A 27929-nucleotide genomic window follows, 5' to 3' on the forward strand; every position below is an offset into this window, starting at 1 on the left:
ACTTTAGGAAGATCATTATAATTTAGCAGTTAAAGATACATTAGGGTTGGGGTGTGTGTGGGTGTGCGCCCACGTGCGTGCACGTGTAATATTGAAATAAACCAAGTGAATGGTATTTAGTGTGTCTACAGGGAGAAAATAGGACTTTTACAAGAGATGTAAAGGTGAAAAGATTTGACAATACAGATTGGAAATGTGTGACAAGTTTGAGTGAGGGGCTAAGGATGAGACTTAGGTTGTGAGAGCCTTTTGAAAGCTCATGTGACTAGGATGAGAGTGGCACCCTTGAAATTAATATGAATGTTTGGAAGATAGGGAAAGTTTATGGAAAACATAATGAGTTCTGCAGGATAACCAATTCTAATTGTACAAAAAAGAGTAAAAGACACAAGCTGGGGATCCACCCAAGTGGATTGGACATAATAGACACGTATTTATACGCACATGCATATATCATACATTATATCCATGGACATATATCGTGGCCGCTATCTCCAAATCTGGAAATCATTAGCATAGAAATGATAGTTGAACCCGAAGGAGCTCATTAGATCACCAAGTGAGATAGTGTAGAGGGAAAAGTGAAGATGACACAAGACAGATCTGTGAGGGATACCCACAGTTATGGATTATGACCTGGATGAATATCCAGCAAAGGAGACCAAGAAGGAATGGTCAGGTAGGTAGAAAGAGAAGGAGAGAGCACTGTAATAAAGGCTTAGAGAAGAGAGAATGCCCAGGGAGAGAGAGTGAATCATAGTACTACAAAGTGAACAAGAGTCAAGGAGGATGAATATTGAGAAAAGGTCATTAAATTTGATCATCAAGAAAAGATTTTCTAGTTAGCAGATATATGATAGACTAATGAGAACACACAAACATACATGCACACACACACATACACATTAGGTAATTAAATCAATAAAGAAGATAAAATAAACATCTATTTGAACATAAAATTCTATGCAACATCCCTTTCTGAGATTTAAATAAATATTGTTTTTTTAAAAAATTATCTAGTTTCCTTTTGTCTTTCAGTGAACTCAAGTCTGGAATGAAGACAAACTAGGTTCCTTGAAGTAGTAAAATTTTTCATCACAGTATTTCTTGTTTGGGTTTTTTTTTTCAGATTCAATGGTTACGTGATTTGAAAATGATTCTGTTAAGCATCTAATTTGAGCATATTATTATAAATACAACTTTCAACTTCATAGTGAAGCACTTTTTCCATCTAACTTTTACAAGCTTTTGCCCTGACTCAGCTTATCTACATTCATTTCATGAATACATTCATGACGAACAACTATTCCTAACTCCCTGTTGGACATTTGTAGAGTATATGGCTTGTGATTGAATGGAGATCCTAATCTCAAACAAGCCATATTTTCTGCAAAAACTATCATGTGTGGTACTGAATTAAGGGAGGTCATTGTGCCTTTGCTGGATACCATACTCTAGTATTATGTACAAAGCTTGCCCTGCTTGTAATTAATTCATAGCCCCAAAATGCAGGCCATAAATTACTATTTTTGTTGCACAGAGCTGAGAAACATCTGTTGGTTATTAACATAAAATTTGAATCTGACAGAATTTAATTCTGGTTGGTAAAGTTTATGGCACAAATTCCCTTGTGTGATCAATAGCAAAGTTTCAGAGCTTATGTTATGATTCAGTGTCTGATATTGTTTCTTTGAAGTTAATGGATTGATGAAATTTAAGAAAAAAATATTTTGCCTGTAGGATATTAGGTTCTAAACTTGTTTATTGATCAACTTTCTAATGTTTTAACAATTAATATGGTTGTTATAACCACAAGGCATTAACCTTGCATGTCCACCTATCCTAATCATCCTCATCCTCATCAAATATTCACTTGCTGGATAAAGATTATTAACCTGGATCACTTCCTTTGAGGCATTTATGGTCTAATGTACAGGTTAAGATATATTGCCAAGCATATAGAGACCCATAGAGCTATTCATCAAAATGTTATGCTGTGGTTTCAAGATTATGAAGACTATAGCTAGTGAAAAAGCCAGGATGGTATAATGACTAGAAAGCAAACCATGTAGTCAGAAGACCTGGATTTTAGTTTTGTCTTTAGTACAAATTAGCTGTGTGCTTATATACATACCATTTATATGTTAAATACTTTCCTAAGCATCTTACACTAAAGATTACAGACAAATTGCTAAAGTCGGTCATTGAAGAAAGTGTGCCAATCTGATAAAATCACAGATCTGGATATTTTTTTTAAGTTAGTGAAAGTTTTTTGAGAGGATAGGGTGAAATAATGGAAAGAGATCCACGAATGTTAACAGGTTTGTATAATGGCATGGAGGTAAATGGGCTTAACGAAAATCAGAGGAGGAAAATAGAGGTCTACCTGAAAAAAATTGAAAAGTCAAAGGAAGTAGGATATAAACACACTTATAGTATAGAGCTTTTAATTCCATGTTTAGGAATTTGGCCTGAAATAGAATATGATCCATCAGAAATTCTGAGAAGGGTATGACACGATTGAAGTGGAACTTGAGAATGATTCTTTTCATCCTCAAATTTCAGATACATTAGAAGAAGAAAGACTAGAAGCAAGAAACACATTACAGCTGTTCAAAGGAGAAGTGATCTGGGTGTACATTAGTGAAGGCAATAAGAATAAAGAAAAAAAGGAAAAGACTGAAAGATGACTTTTGGAGGAGTAAGTGATGACACTTGACAACTTATGGGTGAATCACATTAAGGGATTTCTAAGCTTTCCTGTACTACTATAAATGGATGTTGTGAAAAGCATGACTAATGTATGTGGCATGGTAGAGGGAGTTTTTAAGGGAACCTAAGGGGATACTAAAAAAGACAGGATACCTTAGATGCTACCAAGTTCAATCATCTTGAAAATACCAAGAGTTCTGGACAGTCCAAATGAATCAAAAGTCTTTTCAACTAAGAAGATTTTTCTTCTTTAAAGGAATGAGCCATTCTTTAACTGTAATAAAAATAAATTTTGAAATCCATCATAACCACAACCAACTGCCTTATTTATCTTTCTCAATGAATTTGAAGACAAAGTTGGAGAATGTGACTACATTACATGGAAACAGAAGTTTACATTGGGGATGACATAATTTTGAAAGTGATGAGGAAATGATTGTCAAGACATATCAAAGAATGTAATAGACTAAATTACTGGGTTAAAAAAATCACAGAAGGTATTATTACCTAAAAATAGATTATCAGGAGTAAATAAATACACACATGTCAATTTGATCAAATATAAAATAGATTTGTAAAAATTATTCTCATATAATATTGGTGAAAATATGAGAAGAGAAACATATGGGATTTTTTAATTTCCTAAGAAAGACCACATCTTCATAGCTATACATGACTGAGGCATAGAAAACATAAGATCACCTATATGAATGTTTAATTATGAAACTATATTTACATTGAAGAAAATATGGCAATGAACAGTATTGTTCAACAAGATGTTGCCCATGCTTAAAAGATTCTTGATTGATGCAAATAGTTTCATTTAAAAATCATATGTATATATGTATGCATGCATGCATGTGTGTATATGTGTGTGCACGCATGCATACATGTATGTATATATGTATGTGTATATAGAAAAAAACACAGATAGATTTTGATACCTATATCTATGTGCATATCTATATATTTAGCCAGGTATAAAGCAGGAAGATGTATGGTTTTTTTTCCATTGTCATAAACAATATCCTTTTAAAAATTCTAGTGGAAGGATTCTCTATAGATATTGAGCTCTTCCAGATACTCTTTTCTATCCACTCTATTGTATTGATTGCATATACCCTGAGAATATTAGAGTCTTCTCAGCAAGATGTATATCAGCTCAAAAGAGATTGAACAAATACTTAAAACTGGATACCAAGAGTTGAAGAATTGCTACTTTTTTTTGAAACTATTAAACACATCTAACAGACAGGTAACTGAGTCAGTACATCAGCTTATGTTTGTTCTGTCATTCAGCTGTGTCTTACTCTTCATGACTTTGCCACTACTATCTATGGGGTTTTCTTGGCAAATATAGTGAAGTAGTTCGCCATTTCCTTCTCCAGTGGATTAAGGCAAACAGAGATTAAGTGATTTGCCAAGGGTCACACAGCTAGTAAGAGTGTAAGCCAGATCTGAACTGCAGTTTTCCAGAATCCAGGACCAGTGGTCTATCCATGGAGACACAGAGCTGCCTCATCAGCACACACATGTTTATGTATACATTCATGCATGCGCAGATATCAATAGGGATAGTGTTTATATCATATGTGGGTATCACGCAAAGTGACCAAAAAGTCAATTTAAGCTATTAAAGCTTACATTGCATTAAAACTTGGGAGTCATTATGTATATGTGTATATGTTTGCGTACATGTGTGTATACATATGTCTATAAATGTGCACACATAATATGTGTACGCATGCAAATATAAACATGTGATATGTATATACAAATTGGAAGCACATATATATATATATATATATGCAAGTGTGTATATGTACATGCATGTAAGATACATGCATATACTTATAGCTGCTCTATTAAAGATTTATGGGAGAACATGGACCAGAACCATAGAGGAAAAGAAGGCATGAATGGGCTGGGGCTGGTTTCCGTGGAGGAAATGCTAACATCAATGAGATTCATTAACAACCTGAAATAAGAACATTTGAAATGGTATGCATAAAGTATTCCAAATTACTGTTTATGTCTAATTCATTTATTTTAAACAATGCATCCATATATAAAGATAATTTTAAATTAAATAGGAATAATTTCCTAATGGAAATTCAATAATCACTTCTCCCTTTTCAAAATACATTATTTATTGCTTCTTGTGGAAGTATGATTTTTTTAGTATTATAAATTTCTTACAACTTGGTTTTTGATGTTTCAAAAATGAGGAAACAACATTTTTGAAAGAATGAAATTTATTTCCATGATGCCAATGATAAAGAAAGAAATATGTTAGTTATTACAGACCTTGGAGTTTTGTTTTGTTTTGCTATTTTGAAGTTAATGAAATCTCAACAGACAGAAAAGATCTGAAGCTGTGGAAAGAGAATTAGAATGAAATTGGTAAGAGCTATTGGAGTTGGAGAATGGGGAAGGGGTGAAGGAGGATCTCTCCTTCATCCCGTGTCCTTTCTAGACTTCTATCATGTCAAAGGGGAATATATTTAAGGTAGTGGAATAAGTGATAAGTGAAACAAACAAAATTGCAAACAAAAGAACTACTCATTGGCTCCATGAACACTGGACACTTGTTGCCTACAAGGGTAAAAGATGACTGAGAGCACACATACATAATCATTGATAATAATAGCTAACATTTACATAATTTTTAATATGTTCTAGGCATTGTAATAAATATTTTAGAATTATCGCATTTGCTTCTCACATCAAGCCCAGGATGTACAGGTTATTATTATGCCCATTTTTTATTTGAGGAAACTGAAGCAGACAGAAATTAAGTGATTTGCCCAGGGTCATGCAGTTAGAACACACACACACACACACATACACACACACACATATGCACATGCACACGCACACGCACATGCAGATACCACACAGGCACTTTGCTACCCATGGCTAAATTTATAAATACATGCATATGCACATATGTATATTTGTACATATACACATAGATGTCTGCATACTTGCACACATTTTTCCCTACTTAGTAAAAAAATCTAAAGCAATTTTTTTTAATTATATTTTTTTCCAGTATTAGAAGAGAGAGGAAGTTATAAAGGAATACAGTCAGGAAGTAATAATAAACTTACAGAAGAATAGTTTTTGCTGACATTTTTGGAATCAAATACTTAGGAATAAATGTATATACAGATAAAAGAGTGAAGGAAGAGCTTTATTTTAGCAAAAGGCAGTTATGCTACAATTGATGAACCTTATGTCAAACAGCTATTTTATCTGCTCTACCCTGCCATCTCCAGCTCTACAGACTGAAAATATTTTCACGTGCCCACTAGGAATTAGAATCTATAACAGGTTGCCCTATGCATAATTAAGGTATTGGGATTATACAATAGTGTTACTACTCAGGCTTAATTTTGGTTCTATCTAGCTTGAAAAATAACATATGAGATTTTTCATATGAACATAGCATAAGTACCTGAAAATGAAATTCATTTGGTTCATAATAAAATTTATAATAAACATTTCCCAAAGATGGCAGTAATTTTGTTAATAGTTTTTAAATAATATTTCCTGTCATAAAAGTTCAATTCAGTTCTCCTCACTGTTGCTATAGCAACTTGTCACCTGACTTTTCCTGTCTCCAGCCTTTTTCATGCCCCCAAAAGGTGTCTATCTAGCTCCTATGACAACAAAGGGACAAATGGAAGGGATTCCTTTGTCATCTTCTCTGGAGATCCAAAAATACATAGCTAGCCTTCTCTGCTCCTAAACTGCCTACTCACAATAACAGTTAGGTATTCCCACTTAAATATATGTCAATCTATCCAAATTTCCAGAATAACTCACCTTGAAATCTCTGGTTATGTTGAAATGGAAGCTCAGTGTGATACACCTTGCCTCCTCTACCCTCCATACACTTTCCCTTGTTTCTTACTACTTCTTGACCAGTTTCTTTGCCCAGGGTTCTGATCACCTATGGCAATTTCCTGGCGGATTGGCCTCTTGATGCCTTACTAACCTATGCTGAACACTCCATCTATGTTATGCTTTGAGATGTCTTATCTTACAAAGGTTTCCAAAATACTTGACCTCTAAAGGTCCTTCCTGTACTAAACTTCATTACTTATATGTACTGCATGCCCCCTTCTGTCCCCACCTTCACTGCTCTCCATCTCTCTTTCTCAAATATCCCCTGCCCCTCACAAACACATACATGTGACTCATGTCTCAATTTTTCTAATACTAGTTTCTTACCCTTCACTTGCAATATGTTGTCACTGAAACATTTATCCCCGCCACCCTTCTTGGAAAGTCTTTGATGGTATGCTTCAGTAATTTTCTAATAGCATTTCCTTCCCAATTTTAGGGACCATAAAGAAGAAAAAAACATTTTAAAATCTAGGTTCCATGATTCAGGAAACATTATTTTAAAAAAATCAGTTATTTCCATTCCCCTTTGCTGAAGAATTATTATACTACACCACAATTTAAAAATTAAAGTTATAAATTATACATAAAATTAGATTCATTCTTGATATGGAATTTATAAATGTGTTTTCAGTTTATTATTATCCTCTAAAGTTGAAGAAAAAGTATTGCTTTAGAAAACTTGGTAAGGGTCAAGATTTTCATTAATGAGAAAAAAAAGAAAAGTAGACAAGGGCCATGTTGTGCTTTTTTTTCCCTCTTTTCATTAATCTGTCTTAAAAAATGGGTCATATTTTGCCCATGGCCCTTATAAAAATAACTGCAATTATTCTTTCTCATTCTTCTAGAGCTTCGAGCAATTGAACAGATTTGTAGGCAATCTCCACTGTTGTTTGTTGTTAGTGACTTAGGGATCAATCTTCTATTTTAACTAGGATATCTCATTAAATGAATAAATAGCAACATTTACATAATTAAAATTATCAGATTTTAAAGGATAATTCATTTTATAATTTTTTTTCCATTTCTTTCCAGAAGGCAGTTCTAGGTAAAGAAAATAACTGTTACTGAGTATAAGATATGGCAAGCATATCAACACAAACATGAGTTTTGCCTAGGTTGCCTGATTTTTGCCATGAAATTGATTTGTTGCTTCATCAAACTGACTGGAATGGACAATTGATTTAATTTTGTTCTAATATAACCTGTATCTAGAAAGATCATTGTGAAATATGAAAAGAAAATAGAACAATCACGTAAACAACACACACTTAAATAATTTGTGTTTCTTATGCAGCATTTATGAACTCACCGGTATAGGGAACTCCAAATAACAAAATTCCCTCTAGCAAATATAAATTGGTAACTCCTTTGTTGTTTAGCCTACAGTCACGTTATAATCTGTATGTGGTAGAGACTGAATTGAATTCATGTCTTCTTGACTGAGAACATTATGCCACACTGGGTTTTTTTTATTAACTTATTTTGATTTATAAACAATCACTTCCATAAACTTTTGAGTTTTAAATTTTTCTTCCCTTCCCTTCCAACCTCCCTCCCAAAGATGGTGTGCAATCTGATATAGGCTATACATACATTCCTATTAAAGATATTTTCACATTAGTGATGTTGTAAGTAAGAATAGGAACCACCAGAAAGAGGAAACAAAACACAACAGAGGAAAAAAATGGCAAATAATATGTTTCGATCTGCATTGAAACTCCATAGTTCTTTCTTTGGATGTGGATAGCATTTTCCATCATGAGGCCCATAACAGGGCTGTTACTGCATATGATGTTCTCCTGGTTCTGCTCACTTCATTCAGCACCAGTCCATAAAATTCTTTCCAGGTTTTCCTGAAGTCTGCCTGCTCATTATTTCTTATAGTACAATAGTATTCCATTACATTCATATACCACAATTTCTTCAGCCATTTCCCAGTTGATAGGCATCCTCTCAATTTCCAATTCTTTGCCACCACAAAAAGAGCTGCCATAAATATTTTTGTATGTGTGGGTCTTTTTCCCATTTGTATGATCTCTTTGGGATACAGCCCTAGAAGTGGTATTGCTGGGTCAAAAAGCATGCAAATTTTTATAACCTTTTGGTCAAATTTCCAAATTCTTCTCCAAAATGGTTGGATCATTTCACAATTCCACCAACAATGCATTAGTGTTCCAATTTTCTCACATCTTCTCCAACATTGATCATTTTCCTGTTTTGTCTTCTTGTCCAATCTGATAGGTGAGGTGTGGTATCTCAGAGTTGTTTTGATTTGCATTTCTCTACTCGATAGTGGTTGAGAGAATTTTTATATGACTATAGATGGCTTTAATTTCTTCATCTGAGAAATGTCTGTTCATATCCTTTGACCATTTATCAATTGGGGAATGAGCTGTATTTTTATAAATTTGACTTAATTATCTATATGTTTTAGAAATAAGGACCTTATCAGAGGCACTGGTTGTAAAAATTCTTTCCCAATTTTCTACTTTCCTCTAATCTTGGTTGCATTGACTTTGTTTGTGCAAAAACTTTTCAATTTAATGTAATCAAAGTTATCCAATATGTGTTTTGTAACATTCTCTATATCCTGTTTGGTCATGAATTCTTCTGTTCTCCATAAATCTGATAGGTGTACTATTCCTTGCTCTCCCAGTTTGCTTACAGTATCGGCCTTTATATATAAATCATGAACCCATTTTGACTTTATTTTGGTGTATGGTATGAGATTTTGGTCTATGCCTAGTTTTTGCCACACTCTTTTACAGTTTTGCCAGCAGTTTTTGTCAAAAAGTGAGTTCTTATCCCAGAAGCTGGGGTCTGTGGGTTTATCAAATAATTGAGTACTGAAGTCATTGACTATTGTGTCTTGCATATTTAACCTATTCCCTGATCCATCACTCTCTTACTAACAAGCAGTTTTGATGATTGCTGCTTTATAATACAATTTAATATCTGGAATGGCTAGGCCACCTGCCCCTGCATTTCTTTTCATTAGTTCCCTTGGTATTCTGTACCTTTTGTTATTCCAAATGACTCTTATTATTTTTTCTAGCTCTATAAAATAATTTTTTGTAGTTTGATTGTCATGACACTGAATAAGTAAATTAGCTTACGTAAATTGTCATTTTTAATATATTACCTAGCCCTACCCATGAGTAACTGATGTTTTTCCAATTATTTAGATATTACTTTATTTGTTTGAAAACTGTTTTGTAATTGTTCATAGAGTCCCTGGGTCTGTTTTGGGAGGTAGACTCCTAAATATTTTATAATGTCTGCAATAACTTTAAATGGAATTTCTCTTTCTATCTCTTGCTGTTGGGCTTTCTTGGCAATATGTAGAAATGCCAGTGATTTATGTGGGTTTATTTTATAACCTGCAACTTCGCTAAAGTTGTTTTTTAGTTCAAGTAGCTTTTTACTTGATTCTCTAGGATTTTCTAAATATATCATCATATTATCTGCAAAAAGTGATAGCTTTGTTTCTTCTTTGCCTATTCCAATACCTTCAATTTATTTTTCTTCTCTTATTGCTAAAGCTAATGTGTCCAGTACCATGTTGAGCAATAGTAGTGACAACGGACATCCTTGTTTCAACCATGATCTTATTGGAAATGCTTCTAGCTTGTCCCCATAATATACGGTACTTTCTGAAGGTTTTAGGTAGATGCTACTTATTATTTTAAGGAAGACTTCATTTATTTATATGATCTCTAGTGTTTATAATAGGAATGGGTGTTGTATTTTGTCAAAAGCTTTTTCTGAGTCTATTGAGATGATCATGTGGTTTCTGTTTTGTTGTTGATATGCTAAATTATGCTGATAGTTTTCCTAATAATGAACCAGCCTTGTATTCCTGATATAAATCCTACCTGTTCATAGTGTATTATTGTTGAGATAAGTTGCTACAATCTATTTGCTAATAATTTATTTAGAATCTCTGCATCAATATTCATTAGGGGAAATGGGTCTATAATTTTCCTTCTCTGTTTTGACTCTCCCTGGTTTAGGTATTGACACCATATTTGTATTATAAAAAGAATTTGGTAAGACTCCTTCTTCACTTATTTTCCCAAATAGTCTATATAGCATTGGAATTAATTGTTCTTTAAATGTTTGATATAATTCACTTGTAAATCCATCTAGCCCTGGATGTATTTTCCTAGGGAGTTCATCAATTGCTTGTTCAATTTCTTTTTCTGAAATGGGGTTATTTAAGTATTTTACTTCTCTTCTGTTAATCTAGGCAATTTATATTTTTGTAAATATATATCCATTTCACTAAGATTGTCAAATTTCTTGGCATACAGTTGGGCAAAATTGTTTCTAAATATTGTTTTTTTATTTCCTCTTCCTTGGTGGTGGCTTCACCCTTTTCATTTTTGATACTGCCACTTTGGTCTTCTTCTTTCTTTTTTTTAAAATTAAATCAACAAAATGTTTATCTTTTGTATTTGGTTTTTTTTTTTCATAAAACCAACTTTTAGTTGCATTTATTAGTTCAATAATTTTCTTAATTTCAATTTTCTTAATTTCTCCTTTACTTTTCAGCATTTCTACTTTGGTGTTTAATTGAAGATTTTTAATTTGTTCTTTCTCTAGATTTTTTTTTTGTTATATGCCAAATTCATTGATCTCCTCTTTCCCTATTTTATTCATGTAAGCATTGAGAGATATAAAACTTCCCCTAAGAACTGCTTTCACTGCATCCCATAAGTTTTAGTATGTTGTCTCATTATTGTCATTCTCTTGAATGAAATTATTGATTGTTGCTATGATTTGTTGTTTGACTCAATCATCTTTTAAGATCATATTACTTAGTTTCCAATTATTTTAGTCTATCTTTCCATTGCCCTTTATTAGATATAATTTTTAAGGGGCAGATAGGTGGCACAGTGTATATAGCACCAGCCCTGAAGTCAGGAAGACCTGAGTTCAGATCTGACCTCAAACCAAATACTTGACACTTACTAGCTGCGTGACCCTGAGCAAGTCACTTAACCCCAATTGCCTAAAAAAAATTGCATAATTTTTATTGTGTCATGATCTGAAAAGGATGCATTTAATATTTCTGCCTTACTGCATTGGATTGTGATGTTTTCATGCACTACTGCAGGGTTAATTTTTGTATATGAGCCATGTACTGCCAAGAAAAAAGTATATTCATTTCTATCCCCATTCAATTTTCTCTAGAGGTCTACCATATCTAACTTTTTTAATATTCTATTTACCTACTTAAATTTTTTCTTGTTTATTTTATGATTAGATTTATCTAGTTCAGGGAATGGGAGGTTGAGGTTCCCCCATTGGTATAGTTTTGCTCTCTATTTCTTCCTGTAACTCCCTGAATTTCTCCTCTAAGAATTTGGGTGCTATATGATTTGGTGCATATATGTTTAGTAATGATAATCCTTCATTGTCTTTGGTGCCTTTTAGCATGATGTAGTTTCCTCCATTATCTCTTTTGATAAGATCTATTTTTGCTTTTGCTTTGTCTGAGATAAGGATTGCTATCCTTGCTTTTTTTGTTTACTTCAGCTGAAGCATAACATATTCTGCTCCAGCTTTTTACCTTTACCCTGTGCATGTGGCTCTTTTTTCAAATGTGTTTCCTGTAAACAACATATTTTAGGATTATAGTTTTTAATCCATTCTGCTATCTGCATTCCCTGGTGTTCAGCATGTCTCACTGGTCTGCTGAACTGGGGCTTGTGAGGATGCCTTTTATCCTGTATTGGTCCCCTTCAGCCACAGCAAGAGAGACCCCTCCTGTCAATCCCCCCAGCCTCTCAAGCCAAAAGACTGCCACGCCCCTTCTCTCTGATGGCTCCATTCTTCCAGGATTCCTCCTAAGGTGGTTTTTCTAGGTCCTCCAAGGTCAACAAGGAAGAGTGAGGGGGATCTACTACTTACTCTGCCATTTTGGCTTCCTGATCTCTAAGGCAATTTCTGCTTATGAATTTTGATTAAAGGATAGATAAATTGGGGAATTTCAGATAAGCAATCATCACAGAGCTGGCAAAGTCAAGTCCAGAGAATATTACGATATATGGAATAAATAATTTTGGTCATATTAAACTCAAAAAATGTAAAAACAGAATCAATGTAGCCAAGATTAGAAGTAAGCAGAAAACTTGAAAGCAATCTTTACAGCAAATGTCTCTAGTAAAGGCTTAATTTCTCAAATATATAGATAACGGAGTCAAATTCATGAGAATACAAGCCATTCCCCAATTGATAAATGGTCAAAGGATATGAACAGGCAGTTTTTAGATGAAGAAATTAAAGACATCTAGAGGCATATAAAGAAGTGTTCTAAATCACTTTTGATTAGAGAAATGGAAATTAAAACAACTCTGAAATACTATCTCCAACCTATCAGATTGGTTAATATGATAAAAAAGGAAAAATGATAAATGTTGGAGAGGATATGGGAACGTTGGGACACCAATGCACTGTTGGTGGAGTTGTGAACTGGTCCCAATATTTTGGATAGCAATTTGGGTCTATGCCCAAAGGGCAACCAAACTGTGCATACCCTTTGATCCACAATACCACTATCTTAGGTCTGTATCTCAAAGAGATCATAAAAAAGAGAAAAGGACCTACATGTGCAAACATATTTATAGCAGCCTTATTTTTGGTGACAAAATATTCAAAATTGAGGGGATGCCCATCAATTGGGGAATGACTAAACAAGCTGTGGTATATGAATGTAATGAAATATTATTGTGAAATGAGAAAAGATAAATAGACAGATTTCAGAAGAATCTGGAAAGACTTGTACAAACTGATGCAAAGTGAAATGAGCAGAACCAAGAAAGTATTGTACACAGCATCAGCAACATTGTGTGATAATCAGCTATGAATGACTTAGCTCTTCTCAAGAATAGAATGATCCAAGAAAAGTATAAAGGACTCATGAAGGAAAATGCTATCTATATCCAGAGAAATAACTAATAGACTCTGAATGCAGACAGAAGCATATTTATTTCAATTACTTTATTCTTTCTCATGTTATTTTTCCCTTTTGATCTGTTCTTTTACAACTATAACAAATATAGTTTACATGTACACTATATAAAACTTCCTACCATTTTCAGAATAATAGAGAGGAGGGAAAAAGGATGAAGGATTTGGAATTCAAAATCTTGCAAAAATGAACACTAAAAAATTCTTAATATCTAATTGGAGAAAAAATAAAATACTATTTAAACAAAAAAGTATTAAAATTGTATGCCATTTGATGCATATATGAAAGTCAATGAATGGTCTATGGTAACTTTCAGCAAAATGCAGTTTACCTGTTTATCCCTTTTTACTGTTTATATTTGGCCTTTCCTTTTCTGAGGTCATGATCAATACCCCTACTTTTTATTTTTGTTTTTAGTTCAGCTTAATAGATAAATGGATAATACATTTTACTTCACCCCCTTTTTAACTTGGTGTGAGTTTCTATTTTTCAAGTATGTTGCTTGTAAACATATTGCTGCATTCTTCTTGTCCGTTCTCTTATCCTTTCTAATTTGAATTCGCAGTTATGATTGTTAATTATCTATTTCCCTTTTGTATTTCTCTTTATGCTCCTGTCTTGTGAAATTTATCTTAAGACATTATCCTTTATTTCTTAAAGCTCTCTTACCAATTTTTCTTTTAAACTTGGGTATGGAGAGTTTGTTTATAAATAATCTCTTCACAAATCTTTCTTCCCTCTTTCTTCCTGCATTTTTCTTCTTATTTTGTTTCTATGTTCCTTAAAAAAAATGTATATTTATATCAAATTTTTGTGTCTGTCTTACTTTCTTATAATAAATTTGGATGGAAGTTAGGTTAACATAATGCCAGCTTCCCCAGAGGGGAAGGTGTGTGTGCATGTATGTGTATGTGTATACTCATTATACATTTTTCTTTATTTATTCATTCTTCTTGCCTAACTTCTTGGACTAAAATTTTGTCTTAAAGTTAGACTGTGAATTTTTTTTGTAGGGATTGTTATAGTCTTGTACGTTAATGGCTTTTCTTATCTTATATTCTGTTTATAGAATTAACGTCACATCACTGTGGCTCTGTTCTGTTCTAGCCATCGGACTTTGAGTTTACCTCCCTTGGAGTACATAGCACTATACAGTGGTCTTCTTTTGATACAGAGGTCTGGTACTGAGTTCTTCTTAACTGAATTATAATGACTAAACTGTGGCTACTGAGACCAGACACTGAGTCTCATATCCTCCATTTATTATCAGAAAGTGAGCTCTCAGCCATGTTCTTTGTTGTATGTGGAGTTCAAGGTGTCCTCTCTGAGATTAGAGTGATAGTACTATGGACCTTTTCTGCTCCCAGAATCTGGTATCACAATCTTGCAGATTGTTATTTCACAGTTCCTGACACATTCACTTATCTGTCATTATAGCATATGGTCTTGTACTGGAAAGATGACCCATGGTGATTTCTTCATTAGATTTCCAATCATTATTTAATTTGTAGTGTTCTGAGACCTTTTTTTGGGGGGAAGTAGGTAACCAGTTGAGGAAACTGGGCCATATGTCTTCCTCCTTATCTGCTAATTTGGCTGATCTTTTAAAAGTAATCTTGTGTTCTCTCTCTCTCTCTCTCTCTCTCTCTCTCTCTCTCTCTCTCTCTCTCTCTCTCTCTCCCTCTCTCTCTGTCACACAAACACACACACAAACACTCATATACATACATATATACATATATATACATATATATATACATATATATATACATATATATATACATATATATATATATATAATCTCTGTCCCAAAGCCCATTGCTATATAACTCTCCATTTTTTTGAAGCAACGCCCTGTCCTACATGAGGAGTAGGGTGAACTTAAGTGGAGAAACCTTCAGTTTTCAACTAGCCCCCCCATTGGGGACTATTAAGAGGTAGTGCTCTTTGAGAATCTTTAAGCAAGAGTCTTCCTCAAGCTTCTTCAAGTATAGTATAAAATCAGTTTTCTGCTTGAAGAGAGATGGAAGAGGTCAACACCGTTTAATATTGCTGAAAGAAAATTATCTGGAAGACGTGAAAATAATGGGTAATTTTTATCATGTACCTATTTCCAGATTGCTACTTTAGAGACTTTGGTGAGTTTCCCCTCAGATGAAATCTAAGACCTTCTATCTTGGTTGAATTTAGTTACCTTTTTCACAATGTGAGAGTTCCTTCACTCTCTATTATTGGGTATATATTCTCTTACATGTGTTTCCTCCCATTTCTCTTTTGTATGATTTATACAAATGGATTTCTTTGTTACTCTCTGTGTTGTGCTCTATTGGGTGGGAAAGGGGTCAAGCCTTGGATATAGAGGTTGGGATCCATTTGCCCCCCAAAGTGACCAAGCAATTAAAAGTTAACTCAAACCCAGTGATATTCCCTAGACTAATAATATTGAAGGTAGTAGACTGATACACTTCTAGCCCAGCACTTCCTCTCCAAACATAGCAGAGTTGTGGGTTCAAAACTTCTGTTTCCCCACCTGATAAGAATATAAATCTCTTTGAGAATGATGGGGGGAGAAGAGGCTAGAGACGTCTCTTCTGCATCCCTTTGAGCTACACAATTACAAACTTTTCCACACATGTGGGGTAGATTCTCCATCTTTATTCTTACATATACACTTTATTTGCTTATCTATATTCATGTTGAAACTCTCCAGGACTCTATGAGGTCCTCAAGGACAGAGAATGTTTCATTTTTGGCTTTACTGCATGAGAAACCTAGCATAGTGATTTGTACCTGGTAAGGATTTCATTAACTTTTGTAGGATCAGTTAGTGATGGTTGGTTTTTAAATAGATGGAATGTTTCCTTAAGGAAGAGCACCGAGAGATGGTTATCTGGACCTATTAGAGTCCAGAGGGCCTGAGGGCAAATCTTGTCATTTAGTATGTAACAATACACCAGCCACTTCAACTATCTTGGCTTGTTTTCTTATTTTCAAAATGAGGGGAAGAACAAAATGATCAATGATATCCCTTTGAGGGATTTTAAGTAATTGATTTTAAGTATCCTATGAATACAGGGCAAAAGCAGAAAAAAAAATAAATCATTCAAGTTAAGTTATTTATACATCTCTTATATATTTGTGTCATTGCTATTTGTCATTTAAAGATTCTAAACTGTTTTGGGACAGCAAATACCTCCTATTTTCAAACAGGAGTATTCTTTAATGACCTCAACCTTATATAAGGTCTCACTTCTATGAACTGCTGTGACTATTGTGCCTTTATTTTATAACGAGCAACAGAATGTATTAAATGGATGCTACTTATGTATAGTTAATGATGTGGTTAATATTGATGTCCAAATCGTATGAATAACTTATACTAAATCAATTTAGATTCAGAAACAAATAAAAATCACTTTTTTAAAATTTTGTACTATCAATAAACATATAAAGTTGATAGAAGATACATCCTCAACCCCAATTCAAATTACTATATATTCAGGAAGATATGATGTAGAATGAGTCATAACTCCAGTTGTGAATCAGATTGTTGAGGAAGCAATCTTATACAAGATTCTATATAAATAGCCTGTATAAATTGAATTTCTAGTCACTTCCAAGCTACTTTTGTTTTCTTTCAAAACAGATCAACCTTGAGTTTCATATGTTGTATTATATAAATAATTAACTTGCATGTTTTTATATTTGGAAAAAAAATTTTGTAGCTATTATTATTTTCACGTTTTGCACTTAAATGATCTACCCATCTTTATCTATAACTACAGCCATAGAAGCACTGTATCTAAAATTATAGCACAGTGATAGGCCACAAACAGCTGCCTCCAAAGGGTCTATAAAATGAATTGAATTAATTTTCAGAAAAACTATCTGTTATACATCTTCTCTCTTCAGTCAGGATTAATGAGGAAACAAATCCTAGTAAAGACAGTACATGTTCTATACTATTATGTAGAGACAAGGGAGTTAATTATTCAAATATTAAGTGAAATAGCAGGAACAAATCATGAAAAATAAAGACTTCTCAAGGACTCATATCTCTGTAATTCCACTGCATTTCTAAAGCAGAATATTTAACATTAAATAAAAGTGACAGTGCTACTTTGAAATTGTCAGCATTGTTTGGAGGAGCTTTAAATATTTGCAATGTACACCTTTACTCCATCTCAAGAGGAATTCGAAGTGGGGGCAGAGCCAATTTGGCAGAGTAAAGGAAGGGACTCACCTAAACTATCCCAAATTTCACTCCCAACAACATTAAGATAATGCCTTAAAATGAATTCTAAAGTAGCAGACCCAATAAAAGAACAGGGTGAAAGAATTTTCCAGCTCAAGACAACATAGGAAATAGACAATAAATGTCTATCTCACTGGGAAGAGAGTAGAAAACAGTCTAGTATAGTCTGCACCAGGATAGGCCCCACCCCAGCAAAACAAAAGTAGGCCTTGAGAGTAATTGGATCAGAGGAGGAGGCATCAGTTTCTAGAGCTCTTGCCCACGGATGGTAAGTGGGTATTAAAACTGATAAGAAAAAAAAAAGATTACAAAAGACCCTTTTCCAGGCACTGGGTTCAGGACTCTGCTACATTGCCCAAACAAGATTCTGTGTCATAATCCCAGGATGATGAGGAGGACTGGCAGCAGCGGGGACTCTGGTAACAGTTCCAGGGCAGAAAAGAGTGCTTGTGGTCACTCACAGATCAGAGTACAGCCCAGGAACACACTTCTTTTTTAATTCATACCGCCTTGGAAGATCTGAAACTTACATACTCCCAGAACTATCTCTGAACACAGCAGCATAAAAAGCCTGAAGCTTAGGTTAGTTCTCCATCTATACCACCTCAGAGTACAACTTTAATATAAAGCTAAAGTTGAGAAATAGGTTTGGAAAATGAGCAAAAACTTAAAAAAAAAAGACTATAGGAAGTTGCTCTGGTAAGATCAAAACACAAACTCAGAGGACCATGTGATCAGGTTTCTTGGAGCTACATGCAAAGCCTCAAAGATAAAGGTGAATTAGTCTTATGCTATGAAAGAGTTTAAAAAGGATTTTAAAAATTAAATAAGAATGACAGAGGAAAATGGGGTAAAGAAAACTTAAGTGGTGCAAAAAAGAGTCAACAGCTTGGAAAAGGAGGCATAAAAATACTGAAGAAAAACAACACCTCAAAAAAACTGAATAGACCAAATAGTAACAGGCAAAAAAAATCTGCTGAAACAAAATTGGCCAAATGGAAAACATATGTACAAAAATTCACTGAAGAAAATAATAGAATTGACCAAATAAAGGAGACACAAAACCTCATTGAAGACAATAATACCTTACAAATTAAAACTGGCAAGTACAAACCAATGATTCCATGAGATGTCAAAAATAATCAAACAAAATCAAAAAAAAAAAGGAAAAAATGTGAAATATCTCATTGGAGAAAACAACTAACCTGGAAAATAGATTGAGAGATAATTTAAGAATTAGTTTTGAATCAAAAATTATTAAAATTTGGTTCATAGTTTTCTCTCTCTGTTTTTGCTCTTCTTGGTTTAAGTATCAGCACCATATTTGTGTCATAAAAGGAATTTGGAATAACTACTTTGCCATTTTTCCAAATACTTTATATGGTATTAGAATTAATTGTTCTTTAAACATTTGAGAGAATCCACTTCTGAATACATCTGGCCCTGGATATTTTTTCTCTTAGGGAGCTCACTTATTGAAGCTCTTTTTCTAGTGATCTTGTGGTTAGCCAACAGTGCCCCTAGAGAGACTGATAGGTTTAAACTAAAATAAGAGTCAGAGAGTTCTTTAGTTAAATGAAGACTGTCATTAGTTTGGGAGCTCCCCTATTACGAAGAGGCCACAAAAAAAATATTTTTGTCAGATTTAGTTTCTCTTATCTCTAGGTCTGTAAGATAATGTCATGTTTCAGAAACTTAACACTTCTCAAAAATCAGGGGGAAAGTTAAATTATATAGAGATAAAATAATTAGAGCGTAAAGGAGGAAAAAAGAAATGAAATTCAATATGTCATGTAAAATCATAATTTTATAACATTTAAAAAATTTTCCATATGAACTATTTCAGGTATTTTGTAGCTATTTGTATGTGTATGCACATACACATACACATGTATACATACACACATATACATATACACGCATACATAAACATAAGTGTGTGTACCTATCTATATCTATATCATCTGATTAATATGCAAGAACAAAGGATTGACATCAGTGAAAATTAATGTTTACAAAAAGGGTTTCAACAAAAACTTTGCATAATTGATAAATAGATTGAAAAAATTGGAACTATCATTAAGTAAATGCAGCCACTCCCTCCATTTGGATGTAAAGATACTTGTGAACTACTCTAGCCACTTATGACATTCACTAAAACCAAGTTATCAAAATAAACTGAACCTTGAACCAGCATTTCAAATTGCTGTATAACTATGTATTAAGCCAAGATTTAAAAAAAATAAGAATAAAGCCTATTAAACTATATTTCTATTACTAAAATATTATAATCTGTCATATTTTTAAATAGAGTAAAATGTTGTTATATCCTTTAAAAATAAAATATAACATTACAAAATATATATTTTATTATATGTCTTTATTTTGTGTTTTGTGTATCTTATGATGTTTAATAATACATTAGTATAGTATTAGTTATAGGCTCATTTTTTTTTTTTACTTTTGAAGTGTGAAGGATATGGTTTTATGTTTGGACATCAATATGTTAACTACTCTGAAGATTTTGAAGTTGTTCTATTACTATTTATGGAACTTAACTTTTGTGATTTTATTGTTTTACATTTAAACATTCTCAAATTGTTTTCTTTTCCTACTTAAGAATAATTCATTGTATTGAAGACTCTTTCCGTAGGGGAAGAAGTTTGTTTATTCATGTTTTTCAGGCTTTTTCTACTTCTGGGAAGTTTTCTTTGAGTGATGAATGCATTTCTATTACCTACTTTTTCTTGGTCTTTTCCTTTATGTGATAAATTACTTTATATTTTGAGGTAATAGAGAGCGGTTGAGATTAGTTGCACATTACCTCTCATCTATTCACCCACCCTGCCAATATCCTTATTGGCTGACTTGTTTAAAAATAGGTCCTTATTATGCACTTGCTGCCTACTCTATAAGTCAGTACATTTTCTGAGTGCTATAAATAAGAATTGAGCCTGGTAGGTCAAATTGGCCTTTAAAGTGGTATGTGTTATAGTCATTCTTGTAATATGAGTTATTACAATGGTGTAGACAATACAGTTTGTTAAATCAAATTGAAATTAAATTTTTACTCATAGAAGCTGAATAATTTCATAAAATCTGAGATTATCTGTTTGTAGTATAGATAACTGATATTCAACATTTACTATTAAGATATGATACTCTATCTTTTTCAAGATTCAGTGACCAAAATTCTGCCTAATAGTCAAAGTCACAATGAAGGGAAAACTTGAGAATCTCCTACTTACCCAGAAAGAACATTCTTGTTAGAAGACACTGACAGTCATGGTACCTGGTAAGAGTTGCTTTAGAGCCCTTTAAATGCAAACCAACTCATCACACATGGTTAGAGCTTGCCAGGTGGGATTGAAACATTATAAATTAAAAGTTTATCTCCCCAGGCTAATCTGACCTTGCGGTCCAGAGAGTTTGGGCATATTAATCCTTCAATCCAATCCCCTGATGCTATGCTATAGAATCCATGTTTAGAACTTACTCCATTTCCTATCTGTTGCTCTACTTGGTTTCAACCCCACAGAAAAAGATGCCACTCTCAGGATTAATTTATCACTTTTGCTCTCATCACCATGCTGCTAACTCAGCCTTGGATATTCAACCCTGTCCTACTCACCTCAGCCTCCTTTGACCTCTGATTGAAGGTCTGGACACTGGATCATTCAATTCTTCCCAAAGCTTTCCTTTATACAGGGTAGGATTTGGACTTTCAGCTCACTCCACTTGCCATATGCAGCTTTGCTGGGTTTCAACTCTGCTGAAGATGTTACCCTTTGTGTAATTTTGCCCCATTAGATTTTAAGTTCCTGAGGACAAGGACCATATTTATTTTACTTATTTATATCCCCAGTGCTCAGTACAGTGACTGGCACATACTAGGCACTTACTAAATATTTATTGAATTGAATCAAATTGACTGTTTGGAGCAAGGATTGCACTTCTTCACGCAAGTCTAATAATCTTTTCTCAATCTTTCTTAACTTTTCTACATGATCTGATATAGCCAATGACCTACTTCTTCTAGATATGGCAGCCTTCCTTGACTATCAAAATATCAAAATTCTTTGGTTCTCTTTTTACCTCTTAATCTTCCTTTTGGACTCCTTTGACTACTGATTCTCTTTCCTATCCCTTAAGTTCTATTCATGAGTTTATTCTTTTCTTATTCTATATTATTTCCATAGTGTCAATTATTAATTCTAGAAATCAATCATAAATTTATTTTTCCAGCCATGACCTTTTTTTTTCAGCCCCATATTCAAATATCCAACTGCCTATCAGACATCTTCACCTAGACATTCCAACAGCCCTTCAATTTAAATTGTCTGTTTTCATCTCAGCCTAATAAGGCCAGTCCCCTAGCATTCAATATTTCTCAATGTTGGAAGAAGATGAGAAACTCATCGATTGCTAAACATTTTTAAAAGGATATTTATTAGCTATAGCAGAAGGTTATTCAACAAAGTAGATGAGAACCCCTTGAGTTGATTTAGCTAATGAGCTAAGAGCCCATTGCCAAACACCTGCCAAATATCTGAAAGACCCTCGGATCCTCACTGGGACTGCTTAATCCTTAAGTGATGAGGCAGTGATATCAACAGTAAGTCATTATTCCACTGAAACAACCAAGTCTTGAGGCATATCAATACCTTTTAAGTAATAAAAGTAGTCTAACCAGAGAAGGGGTCAGTGGGAAGGCACTCAGGATATTGGTCCTACAATAATATTCAAACTTAAATTTAATATTTCTCTCTGATTTTAATTTTGTTTCTGATTTAACATCTTTGTTAGGGCTATGAAAATTTAGCAAGTCTCCTGTGTTTGAGCTTTTGATGTTTGGGCATTCCTTAGTCCTCACCCCTCATATTTAATTAGTTAACACGTTATTACTATCTCTGTAATATTTCTCAAATAAATCCCATCCCAAATTCTCCTTTGTTATCTGCCTGGCATGGGCTCTTACTGCTATCCATTTGGGCTATTGCATTGGCTATTTTTCAATGATCTTCCTGCCTCTCTTATCCCAATAGTCCTACAGACTATGGCATGAGTAATCTTTGCATAGATCTAGTCCTGTCCCTACTCTTCTCAGGAACTCTTAAATGGATCCAAAATGTCTGTGAGGTTCAAACTTCTTTGCCTCTTATTGAATGCCCTCTGAAATGTGATACAATCCATCACTAATGCCTCCTCTTATTCTACTTCTGTTCATGGATTTTCTAATCCAAACAAAGTAGACTGCTCCCATACAATTATCTCACATTTCTGTCTTCATGCCCTTATTAATTGTGATTGATGGGGGCAGCTAGGTGGCACAGTAGATAGAACACTGGACCTGGAGTCAGGAGGACCTGAGTTCAAATCTGGCCTCAGGCACATAACATTTACTAGCTCTGTGACTCTTGGCAAGTTACTTCACCCCATTGCCACATCAAAAAAATAATTGTGATTGATATTCCTTCCCTTTAAATTTGCACTCATTCCTTAAAACCTAGCACAAATACTTTCAAATGTTTCCTCCCAGAAACCTTTCTGAGCAATTATTTTTTCTCCCTCCGACCTCAAAAACATTATTCTCTCTGAACATTTCATGCTTATGCTATTTGTGTATTTGTTGATGTTATATCTCCCTACTGGCTTGCAAACATCACGAGGGCCGGGTCTGTTTCATATTTCAACTTTCATTCTCATCTAGAAGATTGCAAAGAAGAGGAAAGTAATAACCATTGCTGAACTGAATGGCATTGACATTTTTTTCAGATATATTCAAGGTGACTATTCTAATTTATTCCATCACATTTATTTTGTCTTTAGTAACTGCTAATTCTTTGAGGATTCATGACCCTCATTATTACATCTAGCTACATCTAGCTACATTCTTTTCCATCCAAATATTTTAAAAATGATGGAATACTGTTATTTTAAAATAACTAACCATGGGGGTTAATTTGCATTATTTTTACTATTTTTAAAAGAAGCGACTTTCTCTGACTTGATAGAATTGATGAACTAAGGGTACATACAATTAATAGAGTGTAGCCATGACAGAACTGTATTCTATCACACAGATGGTAAAATTTTAGTGATGGTTAAAATGCTTCCAAAATTAACCACCCATAAAATTCACTGAAATGTTCATAGCCAATGCTGGTCTTTCTATCCAAATGTATTTGGTATGTTACTTAGTTTGTAAATGGTTTGGTAAGTGGATGAGAAAACATATGGTTGAGTCACATGCAGGTTACAATCAAAGAGAAACAATTAGAGGACTTACTGCTAAACTGTAATGTAGAAAAGTAGATTTTTAAAACTCTGTGCTGTAGAGATAATTCTTTTTCCTAACCCAGGAAAAACTTCAAATTGAAAATAAGGTGCATATATGAAGTCATTTTAGTATATGGGTCATGATTTTCTGTTGTATTTTTTTAAATGGATTTAAAAAATTGGTTCTCAATCATTTGATAGAATTTTTTTTTTTGATCTGGAATTAAAAAATTTAGATTAAAATCATATTGTTGCCTGTGAATAGTTGTATGGCCTTGGGTGAGTAATTTCATTTCTCTATGTCTCAGAAGACTGTGATATATTTCATGGAAAATTGTTGTAGTTTTGGCTTTGTACCTGTGGCAGCTTGCAGAGTGATTTATACAGATTAGACAAGAAAAAAGTTTTCTTTTAATTTGAATTGAATCTATAAAGTCAGAGATGGACTAAAGGATCACTAAAATACCTCTAGCTCTAATTCTATGATTCAAAGTATATACATAAGTGTAATGCATGTACATACACTTATATGCATGTACATATATACATATGTATACATGTTGTTGCTCAGTCAATTTTCAGTTATGTCCAACTCTTCATGACCCCATTTGGGTTTTCTTGGCAGAGATACTGGAACGATTTGCCATCTTCTTCTCCAGCTATTTTACAGATGAAGAAACTGAGGCAAACAGGCTTAAGCCTATCCACATAGCTTAAGCCCAAGGTCACACAGCTAGTAAGTGTCTGAGGTTAGAGTTAAACTCAGGAAAATAAGTCTTACTGCCTCCAGCACTCTGTTTACTATCCTACCTTGCTACTCTAAAATATTTTAAGTTCAATAGTATTACTGACTCCCTAAATGTGCTCTTCCTTTTCTCTCCTCTAACAGTGCCACAACTCTAATTCTTCATTATGTCACCAGGAACTATTGTAGGAAGCCTAGCTGGTCTCTCTGCCATCAGTTTCACTCCACTTTTGTACATCCATGGTTCAGCTGTCAAAGTTACTTTCATAAAGTACAGGTCTGACCATGTCACTTCCCATCTCTCACACTTAAAGAACTCCAGTGTCTCCCTATCACCTCTAGTATCAAAAATAAAATCTGTTTGGCCCTGAAAACCTTACCTACATTATCTTTCCAGTCTCTTACACCTCATGCTCTCCCCACCCCATGTATGTTACAATCCAGTTACACTGGTCTCCTTGCTATTTCTGGAATAAAATACTCCATTTCCTGACTCTGGGTATCTTCACTATCTCCCATGCTTGGAATACTCTCTTTCCTCATCTGTAGTTCTTGGTTTCCTTCAAGTCCTGGTTAAAATACCATCCTCTACAAGTAGCTTTTCCTACTCTCTCTTAATTCTAGCACCCTCATTTTGTTGATTATCTCTAATGTATCCTGTATACAGCTTGTTTGTATTTAATTGTTTTGCATTTGGTTTCTCTCATTAGACGATGGACTCCTTGAGAGCAGGCCTTTTCATTGCCTTTTTTTTTGTATCCTAAACAGTTACCAAAGTTTTTGGCATATCATAGATACCTAATAATTTTTTTTCTTTAACAGAGGACAATTTTATTTTTCATCATTTAACATATGTAAGGTATTATGCCAGGTGCTGAGATTTCCAAGATAATACATCTCCTCCCTATAATTCTTGCTGGATAGTTCTACCTAGATATTACTCAAACATGTCAGATTCATCATTTCACAAACTAATGTTTTCTTCTCATAATCTTGCTCTTCCTCCCATTGTTCATGTTTATGATGATTATAATGCTATGATGGCATCATCCTGGCTTTAAGCCTCAGACCCATTATTGATCCTCTCCCTTTCTAATCCGAAGAGTTCTCAAATTTTAAGTAGTTGGTTAGCACAATGTACTTGAAATCAGATAGACATGAATTCAAGTTCTGTCTCAAAAGTCACACTAATTCTGTGACCCTTGGCAAGTAACTTAAGTCTTCCAACTTATTTCCCCATTTGTAAAAAATGGGGATAGGCAGAGCCAAAATGGCAAAGTAAAAGCAGTGACTTGTTGAGCTCTCCCCCAAACCCCTCCAAATACCTATAAAAAGTGGCTCTAAACAAATTCTAAAGCAACAGAACCTACAAAAAGACAGAGTGAAACAAATATCCAGCCCAAGACAACCTGGATGGTTAATCAGAAAAGTATATCATGCCAGGCGGGCAGAGGTGTGCAGTTCAGCATGCAGGCAAAACAGGCTTCAGTGAACCTGGAGCAGGTGTCAGAGGACTTAATCACAGGCAGCTGTGGCAATTTGCAGACTTCTCAACTCACAAACACCAAAGACAACTTAGAAGGTCAATGGGAAAATTTTGTGACTGCAATGTGAGAGAGAGAAGTGCAGTCCCAGCCCAGTCCCTGAGCTTGGCCTTGGGGCAGCAGCTGCTTCTGGAGCTTCTGGCCCACAGACTGAGGGGGAATTCAGTGGCTGATCAGAGGGCAATTGCAGGGATCTCTTTGATACTACTGAGGCAGGATTCTCTTGCTTTGCCCATGCTTCAATCTGGATCACAGTTCTGGGTGGTGGTCCAGGAGCAAGGAGGAGTGCTGGCATGATGGAGCTAGTAGTGGTGGCAGGGAGGAAATATGCCCTCACAGTTCCAAGACAGAAAACAGTGCTTGTGGTCACTCATAGATCACAGCACAGGCCAGGAAAGGAGCAAATACCTCACCCTTGATCATACCACCTTCGAAGAACTGAAAATATACAGTTCCCTGGAAGTATCTCTGAAAAGAGCTTCACAAAACCCCCAAAGATTGGGACAGTACATTCTCCACACTGGAAGCAGACTGCTACCTTAAGAAAGAGTTTATAACTCCAGTAATTGTCTGGGTTAATGAGCAAGCAGAGCAAAAAGAGGCAAACTGTAGAATTTTACTTTGGTGACAAAGAAGATCAAAACATACAACCAGAAGAAGACAACAAAGTCAAAGCTCCCACATCCAAAGCCCCAAGAAAAACATGAATTGGTCTCAGGCCATGGAAAAGCTCGGAAAGGATTTTGAGAAGCAAGTTAAGAGAAGTAGAGGAAAAACAGGGAAGAGAAATGAGAGTGATCCAAGAAAATCATGAAAAACAAGTCAACAGCTTGCTAAAGGAGATCCAAGAAAATACTGAAGAAAATAACACCTTAAAAAAGAGCCTAACCAAAATGGCAAAAGAGATCCAAAAAGCCAATGAGGAGAAGAAGGCCTTAAAAAGCAAAATTGGCCAAATGGAAAAGGAAGTCCAAAAGTTTATTGAAGAAAATACTTACTTAAAAATTAGAATGGAGCACTTGGAAGCTAGTGACTTTATGAGAAATCAAGACACTGTGAAGCAAATCCAAAAGAATGAAAAATTAGAAAACAATGTGAAATATCTCATTGGAAAAACAACTGACCTGGAAAACAGATTCAGAAGAGATTATTTAAAAATTATTGGACTATCTAAAAACCATGATCCAAAAAAGAGTCTAGACATCATCTTTCAAGAAATTATCAGGGAAAACTGCCCTGATGTTCTAGAACCAGATGGAAAAATAGAAATGGAAAGAATCCACCTATCACCTCCTGGAAGAGATCCCCAAAGGAAAACCCCTAGGACTATTATAGTCAAATTCCAGAGTTCTCAGGTCAAGGAGAAATTTTGCAAGCAGCCAGAAACAATTCAAGTATTGTAGAAACACAATGAGGATAATGTGAAATTTAGCAGCTTCTACATTATGGGACCAGAGGTCAAAGGAGATAGGATTACAACTAAAAATCAGCTACCCAGCAAAA

The sequence above is a fragment of the Phascolarctos cinereus genome, unplaced genomic scaffold, assembly GCF_003287225.1.
Source record: "Phascolarctos cinereus isolate Bilbo 61053 unplaced genomic scaffold, phaCin_HiC Scaffold_9;HRSCAF=440, whole genome shotgun sequence".
Classification (NCBI taxonomy): domain Eukaryota; kingdom Metazoa; phylum Chordata; class Mammalia; order Diprotodontia; family Phascolarctidae; genus Phascolarctos; species Phascolarctos cinereus.